The sequence below is a fragment of the Sinocyclocheilus rhinocerous genome, unplaced genomic scaffold, assembly GCF_001515625.1.
Source record: "Sinocyclocheilus rhinocerous isolate Xijiao unplaced genomic scaffold, SAMN03320098_v1.1 scaffold532, whole genome shotgun sequence".
NCBI classification, from domain to species: domain Eukaryota; kingdom Metazoa; phylum Chordata; class Actinopteri; order Cypriniformes; family Cyprinidae; genus Sinocyclocheilus; species Sinocyclocheilus rhinocerous.
In genome coordinates, this window is record NW_015642820.1 from 1,010,893 (window position 1) to 1,019,956 (window position 9,064).

At 34.7% G+C, this 9,064-nt stretch overlaps 1 protein-coding gene across 1 annotated transcript in view; it reads left to right on the forward strand.

Moving 5' to 3' along the window:
• LOC107756644 (calmodulin-binding transcription activator 1-like) overlaps positions 1-9,064 on the forward strand; it is a 331,952-nt gene that overhangs the window by 290,969 nt on the left and 31,919 nt on the right. The window lies entirely within an intron of this gene.

The following is a 9,064-nucleotide window of genomic DNA, read 5'->3' on the forward strand; positions in this document are numbered from 1 at the left end:
CAGCCCTGCAGAGTTTTGCTTCAACCCTAATCAAACACACCTGCACAAGCTAATCAAGGTCTGAAGTGTTACTAGGAAGCTACAGGCAGGTGAGTTTTAATTAGGGTTGGAGCTGTACTCTGCAGGGCTGCGGCTCTCCAGGACCGGAGTTTGCCACCGCTGATATATATATATATATATAATTATTATTTAAATAAAAGTACTAGAATTTCAAAAGGAAATATTGGTCAGCTCCACCCATTTTGGTGGGCTGAAATGCCATCAGGCTTCAAAATTCTGAATAAACAGGAGTTTCCCCATAGCTTTTCTAACGCAACGTGACAGACTGTTTTCGAAAGGCAACTGCGGAGCTTTATGTACAGTCACAGATTCATGCAGATTCTGTTTCTGGTTATACCAAGAAAACTGCAAGTGAAAGAATGAGTGAGGGAGGCAGATGCTAGAGGATGACTGGTACATTACTGAAGCAGGACTGAACATTTCACTGCTCTAGAAGCTTCTCTGGACTCTTACTTTGGAGGGGTGCAACTGCAGGTCTTTCCCACGAGACCAGAGAGAGAAAGAGAGCAAATGAAATAAAACAGAAGAGCAGGAGAGAAGAGAAAATAACAGCTGAAAAAACATCACAAAGGCCCAGCTGCTAACTGAAAAGAGAGCAAATTAATTACGCTAATGAAGCAATTAAAGAGCTGTCAAGCAACCAAGCCTCTCTTTTAGGCCGGCAAGCATTTTGTTTCTCAAGCATTCCCCCGGTGTCTGTGTGCAGGAAGATGCATAACACGTTCTCCTCGTTCCTTTGTTTTTTCTCCTTAATTTACACTCTTTTAATCTAGTAAAACACAAATTGTAAGAAATGAGCCGAATAAGTACATTTTCCCCAGTAGAGTAAAACTGAAGGTCAAACAAAGGTCGTATCATGATAAACTGTGTGCAAACATATATCTATATGTCTTGTTACTCATTAAAAACAGTATTTTCATGTTTTCAGCATCAACTAGTGCCAAAAGATAAAAAAATATATAAATATATTTTGAAAACAATCTTTAATGCCATACACACTTTTGTTCAGCAGGTTGATTTATCTTTTATTCCTTTCTAAAGATGTTTGAAATATTTATTTTCCTGTTTTTGTTCTTTTGATATAAAATAAGACAAAGAGACTCATTAAGAATATGATTTTTACAGTAAACAATGTTTACAGAAATATGTTTCATTGATGCACACAAACATATATATATATGTGTGTGTGTGTGTGTGTGTGTGTGTGCGTGTGTGCGTGTGTGTGTGCGTGTGTGTGACCCTGGAGCACAAAACCAGCCATAAGTAGCACAGGTATATTTGTAGCAATAGCCAACAATACATTGCATGGGTCAAAATGATCCTTTTTTCTTTTATGACAAAAATCATTAGGATAGCAGGTTGATTTATCTTTTATTCCTTTCTAAAGATGTTTGAAATATTTATTTTCCTGTTTTTGTTCTTTTGATATAAAATAAGACAAAGAGACTCATTAAGAATATGATTTTTACAGTAAACAATGTTTACAGAAATATGTTTCATTGATGCACACAAACATATATATATATGTGTGTGTGTGTGTGTGTGTGTGTGTGCGTGTGTGCGTGTGTGTGTGCGTGTGTGTGACGCTGGCGCACAAAGCCAGCCATAAGTAGCACAGGTATATTTGTAGCAATAGCCAACAATACATTGCATGGGTCAAAATGATCCTTTTTTCTTTTATGACAAAAATCATTAGGATATTAAGTAAAGATCATGTTCCATGAAGATATTTTGTAAATTTCCTACTGTAAATATATCAAAACTTAATTTTTGATTAGTAATATGCATTGCTAAGAACTTCATTTGGACAACTTTAAAAGTGATTTTCTCAATATTTTGATTTTTTTGCACCCTCAGATTCCAGATTTTCAAATAGTTGTATCTCGGACAAATATTGTCCTATCCTAACAAACCATACATCAATGGAAAGCTTATTTAAATCTCTATTTAAAAGTATACCCTTATGACTGGTTTTGTGGTCCAGGGTCACCACAAAACTAAAAAAATATATAATATATATAACGTTTGCTATTATGCCACAGTAGATCTTCCCAGCTCTCTTGCACATCTCCATTTGCTTAAGAGCCGTCTCTATTCCCCGTGGCAGATGCTTGTCAGTAACGGTGCATGTGTGTTCATTTGTATTCATGTGGGTCTGTGCATATAAATAAAAGTGACATAAAAATTATTAACCCTCTGATGCTGGTGTCCTCTAAAGTCATCTTTAAAAAGCCATTTTAACAGTTAGGAAATTAATACATAACATAATACACCTTTGACCATTACCTATAATGTTTGGCTGTCCTCTTTGTATGGCATTGCCTTTTTAAATAATTAATATATAATATAATAAAATAAAATAATATAATAAATACCTACCACTGGTAAATAATACATAATTAAATTGGAAAATAGTAGAGTTGAATATTTACCACTGGACAAATAGAATAAATATTATTATTAATTAATTAATTAGTAAATATGAATTATTATATTCTTGTATTGAAGTAGAACGAAAAAATAAGACTTTTTCCATGATTTTCTGTGATTTTCAATAATTCATTAAAACAAAGGTTTAATACAGCACTTCAGGCTCTTATTTTCTCTCAAAATGTCTTTGTAAAATGTATGTATTGATGTTGTAATGTATTTTAATGTCATAATCTATAGCATCAACAGGCTCAAACGCTTTAGACAACCTAAAGAAATGCCCCAGCATGTAGATGAAGTGAGTCGAGTGCAGATATCAGTGTCAGGAGCCTCTGGGCAGGTCGGTGAAGATGAGCCATTCTTGCAGAAAAACCTAATGGGTTACAATACACAATTCTGTGTCCACACGTAAAGCCTTCGCAAGTGAGGGGAAATTGCCCTTGAAATGAATATAGTGTGTGTGTGTGTGTGTGCGTGTGCGTATGTGCCCTGGGCAGAGAGCAGCTTAATGATGGACACACTGGAACATTCATCATCACATTCACTGCGACCAGGGCAGCTATTAAACACAGCCCAGAGTGCAACACACACAATACATTTACACTATATGCAATGCATACACGAGTCACACACACACACACACACACACAGACTATATGATCGATAGATGTCACGCATGAACACAGCGACATGCCTGCAGAATGTCAAACACTCTTTCTGGCCCTGCTCTGTGTGTCTGATTCGCTTTTAAAGCAAGCGGAATGGGAATAGTTCATGCAAGAATTAATACTCTGTCATCATTTTTTCCATATAGTGAACGTGGAACAGAACTGCAACTGTCGAGCTCTAAAAAAGCACCATAAAGTATGAGACAGGAAGATTTCCAGTCCATAAACACTGGAACACAGATCTCAAATTTACTACCGTTTCTTATTCCTATTGCATTCATGTGTGTTTGCGAAATGTATTTTGGATGAGACACACAGCTGAAGTACAGCAGGTGTGAGATGACTACAGTCACTGACACACGTGTCTGTAATGCAAGATCCACCTGTGTGGAAGAGAGAGAGTATTTATACACTTAATTTATTACCTTCATTATCTTTGATGAGATGGGAAGCAGTTTATGGTTCAGCTACACTGGCCACACATGCAAACATGTGTGTGTGTGTGTGTGTGTGTGTGTGTGTGTGTGTCAAGGCTTGTTGCCAGGTTACAGTCGTGTTAAAACTGCCATAAGCAACAGCAGAGTGAAATTGAGTGAGAACAACTCACAAAATTCAGTTCAGAATACAAGGGTGAGTCAGCACATTGTGGAGCAAATTGAGGTTTTAACAGTACAACCATCTCAAATATAAAAGAAGTACACATCTAGATGACATCCACTTATTCTGGTCAAAAACCACTAAAGAGGCTGTTTGATTTACATATACACTGCAGTTCAAAAGTTTGGGATCAGTAAGATTTTTTTATGTTTTTTAATGGAGTCTCCTATGCTCATCAAGGCATAAGAAAAAAAATAGTAATATTGTAAAATATTATTGCAATTTCTAATTTTGGTTTCCTGTTTTAATATACTATAAAATATTATTTATTTCTGCAAAGCAACACTGCATTTTCATAAGCCATTACTCCAGTCTTCAGTGTCACATCATCCTTCTGAAATCATTGTAATATGCTGAATTATTATCAGTGTTGAAACTGTTGTGCTGCTTAATATTTTTTTGGAATCTGTGATAGTTTTTTCTTTGATTCTTTGATGATTAAAAAGTTTAAAAGTACAGCGTTTATTCAAAATAGAAACCATTTCTAACCATATAAGTCTTTATTATCACTTTTTATCCATTTAACACATCCTTGCTGAATAAAAGTATTAAAAAAAGAAAAATAAACATTTTCTGATGCCAAAAAAAACATTAAAAATCTGACTGATCCCAAACTTTTGAATGGCAGTATATTTCTACCAATTAAGTTTGCTTTTTATTGGACTTTTTATGGGAAGAGAAGAGGTGAAACTTTTGGAAAATGTGTAGACAAAAAAAAAATGTAATTAATTATTTTTTGTACTTGTTTTTCTTCCTTTCTTGTCATTTTGCATAAAGGTTATACATTTTGTAAGTAAAAAAATTTTAATTTTGCTTCTCAGGTAAATAGCCTACATCTTTAAGGATGTTCAGATATTTTTTTAGAAAAACAAGACTAGAAAAAAAATGGTTTGCACATACATGTTTAATACTGAGTTTGCAGTGTAAACTTCATGGTCATAAATTCATTTAGTGTTTGTTTAGTAAATATTTTGGCCCATTAAATTAAGCCATTTTACCATGTGCAGTTTCTGCAAGCAGTGCAGAAATGTGATTTTAGCAAATCTAATAGATTTTAGTTCTAGCATTGAGTACAGATCCGACTCGCAAAACCAGACAATCAAATTGTTATTTTTGCAGATGCATCAGGTGGTCGGAGAACGAAACTAGTATACAGTATAAGGTCCGTCTGTTGCACGTATCACATCTGACACCTTTGAGCAACTGAATCCCCTTTCCAGAACATTCTCGCTCATAAAAACGGTGACGGGTGGTGAATATGCTGGCGTAGAAGTTTTAGCACAAAACAGTAAAATCTCGCCTTCAAAAGGCAAACAAATAATGCAATCCAATTTCTCTCATGTTTGAGACTGTGATGAAATCAGACAGCCTTTTTTCCCCTTAAATCTACCAAAGGTATTGTGCAAATACCTTGAAATATGCATCCCTGAATGTGTTAGCTTTTTTCTGTCTCCCATCTGGTCGCTAACGCTGCAATATTAAAATGCTAATGGGCCGCCGGACAGACGCTGAGAAAGGAGAAGTTGATTCCATCTTTCACGGCGCCTGAGAGAGACGTACTAACTCTTTCGGGCAAGAGCGCTGAATCATTGCCTCTATTTAAAAGCCAAAGGTGATGCAAAGACAAAAGGAACGCATTTTAAAGTCGAGTTTTGCCCTGTTTCTCATCGATTAGCTCAGAAAGTGTGACGAGTTTTGGGAGGGAGAGCAAGGAGGTAGATTGATAGAGAAGGTAAGTAAGTGGCAGCAGGGGACATTTATTGACAGTTTAAAGCAGCACTATGTAAATTTTTCTGTGTTCAAAATTTGCAAAATGTATAAAATGAGCGAGTACATCATGAATTCATCTTCCAAACCGCGTTTTTGTCTTATTCCGAATCACTACGGTACACTTATAATAAGTACATATATTTGGACTATTGTAGCCTGGTCGGGTCGTCACCGCTGCGGAGTAACACATACCTGCGTGAATCGCCATAGACATAAACTTAGAGAAGTAGCTCCGGTTGGAATGTTCTTCCGCGGGATGTGTGCAGTTCTGTTTATTAACCGCTAGAGCGCCAAAAGTTACATAGTGCTGCTTAGCTTTAACAGAGTTGTACATACATTTCCCAAATATATGGTAAAGGTATGTCTTATTCCTAAATGAACACATAATTTCAGCATAATATTTCTCCAAGATAAATTAATTCAATAAAAAAGATAATATAATTCTGTTGTTTACATACAAAATACATTAAAAAAATACTGACATTCGAATAAAGATAGCTACTTATCCCTGCTAGGAGTCATTATTATTGAGCATAAAGTTGTTAAATTATCTAAACTATATAACAGTTACTAGAAAAACAAAGATTTGGTCATGTTATTGTTTAAAAGTGTGCAATATTCAATATCTCTTTGGATTTGAGACTTTAGTCTTTGCAACTTTACAGATCTTCTTTATGCACCAAGAGCTTGTAACACTCCAAAGAGAAAGGAAAAATTGAAATCGCATCATATGACCCCTTTAACATTGACAAAGCTTCAAAAATGGCTCAAGCTCCCGCTGCTGCAACATTTCTCTCTGTCTGAGCTCCCACACCTCCTTTCCCTCCATACAGCTGTGCTTTCAGATGTAGATGAAGATTTGTAACAAAATTCTGTATGGCTCAGTCTAGTCGGCAGCTAAAAACAGAATAAGAGCAACAAAATTCATTCATTTAAATCCAACAATACATATACTGTCAAGCCAAAATTTATTCAGACACCTTTAACATTTCTCACATTATCACAGTTTATTCACTGTAGTTAAAAAATATCACAAGAACTGTGTCAGAACAATTTCATCTTGATAATATCAGATAACTTTGATAGAAAGGTATGTAATGCATTAGGTTAAATAGGTGTCAGCTGTTAAATTTAAGTACACAATTAGATAATACCAATTTAGTTCAACCAGTTACCAAGCAATGCTTAATTTAGTTTAATCTGTGGTGTAAAAGCAATTAAAGAAAAAATACTTAAGCAAAACATGGTCAGGTCAAAGTGTCTGAATAATTTTTGGTCCCAAATCTTTATCAGTTTTACTGGTAGTCCACTGTATGAAGAATTTTTGGGTATAATATGTCACAGTTTACTTTATTTTGCTATCCTCGCTTGCGTAAATGAACTGTAGCATCCTGTACCCACTAGTAAAAAAAATATCTGTTATAAATATCTATATAATAATCTATAAAAATATCTATATAATTATATCTGGTGTCTGAATAGTTTTTAGTTTGACTGTACAAAATAAAAATAGGATTAGGAACTCTTGGGATTATTAAAATGATTTTACTCAACCCCGATAATAAACTAGATAATGTTTTGGAGAATAAGTATGACTGGTAAAGCACTAACCCTAAATATGAACAATATACTGCAAAATAAAATAAATAAAATAATAATTAAAATTTAATTAAAGTATTTTGTCTTGTTTTCTGGAGCAAATATCTAAACATTCTTAAATCAAGATATGTTTACTGAACATGCAAAATGACAAAAGATATTAAAGGGATAGTTCACCTCAAAATGAAAATTTTGTCATTTACTGACTGACCCTCATGTTGTTGTTCCAAGCCTGTATGAATTTCTTCTGTTGAACACAAAAGAAGATATTTTAATTAATGTTGGTAACCAAACAGTTGCCGGTAGCCATTAACTTCCATATTATGGAGAAAAAAAAATAGAAGGGAATGGCTACCGGCAACCATTTAATTTTTGGGTGAACTATTTATTTAAGTCTTGTTTTCTGAGAAATGCAAAAAATTAACTTTTATATTGGCAGATATTCTTGTTTTAAACATATACTCAATTTTGATAAATTTTTTAGACAACAAAACTTATTTGAAGTCATTAAATTTATCTTGATTCCACAATGTAAAGTAATGAGTAAAAACATTTTTTTTTGCAGTATATGAACTACATTTCTCCCACTTTCTTGGCTAGAGGAGCATAAAATGCACAACACTCCTGGCTGTTTTTCTTGTTGGTTTAAGTCTATAGCTGCATGTATCAGCCGTGTCCTTTGAGTGTATCTGTGCGCTTCAGTTTGATTAGTCATTCGAAGCTGCTGGATTTCTGCCCCAAAGCTCCACGCATCCCCTTCACACCCACGACTCATGCTTATAGCAGCTGAGCTTTAAACAACACCTATTACTCTTATGCTGTCAATTAGGATAATTTATGGCCGTAATTCTGAGCTGGCATGAATTGCGATGTTTTGATGTTGGTAAATACTTCGAAGTTAATTGGGGGCATCTGCTCCGGGGAGTTCGGGCGAAGAATGGGAGACTGTTGTGTTTTCTCGCGTGCTTGCCAATTAACGACTCCCACCTCCATGCCACCGAACGCAAAACATCTCGCAGACCTGACGTTTAACGCCTTTGCTCCTCCACTGTGGCTGAGATTCTCTGGGGTGTGTGTGTGTGTTTAGATGGACTTGTAATTGCATGGGTTAATTTCACTGTATTATGGGTGTTTCTTTAACTACATGCACTTTTGACCCCGTGGACTCCCGTAAAACATGCTTTCATAATACACTAGTTTTAATTTGTCCACCAATTTAATGTGTCTGCTGCCAAGATATATCAGCATACACGTACATGTCATGCATCACCGAAGAATTCTAGCCTGATCTCAATAGTTACAAAAATGTAACATTAGCAATTTTGTATGAATTTGTTTGATGTGATTTATACAGAAATATATGGTTTTTAGAAGAAAATTAGGCATGAGCCTAAACCTCAGTGCAGATTATACAAATACATATGCTACAAATTTACCTAAATGTTAAATTGTTGTGAATGTGTTATGAATTTGGCTTTTTTTTTTCTCAGAACCAATGAATGTCATTTCCATCATATCTCAAATTACCATTAATTATGTGGAAGAAATGACATTTTACACATTTTTTAAATAATTGCATTCCATAAATTCAGCGCATTTTTTCTATGATCGGCTCAGATTGTGCATTCTTATTCTAAATATTCACAATTAAAGGGATAGTTCACCCAAAAATGAAAATTCTGACATCATTTACTCACCCTCACATTGTTTCAAACTTGTGTGTGTTTTTTTTTCTGTCAAAATGTTGGGAACCAAACATTTGGCGGTAGCCATTGACTTCCATAGTATGGAAAAATAGCTTTGAATTCAATGGTTATCATCAGCCTGTTTGTATAAAAAAGTATATATACATATACTGTATATATATATATATATACACA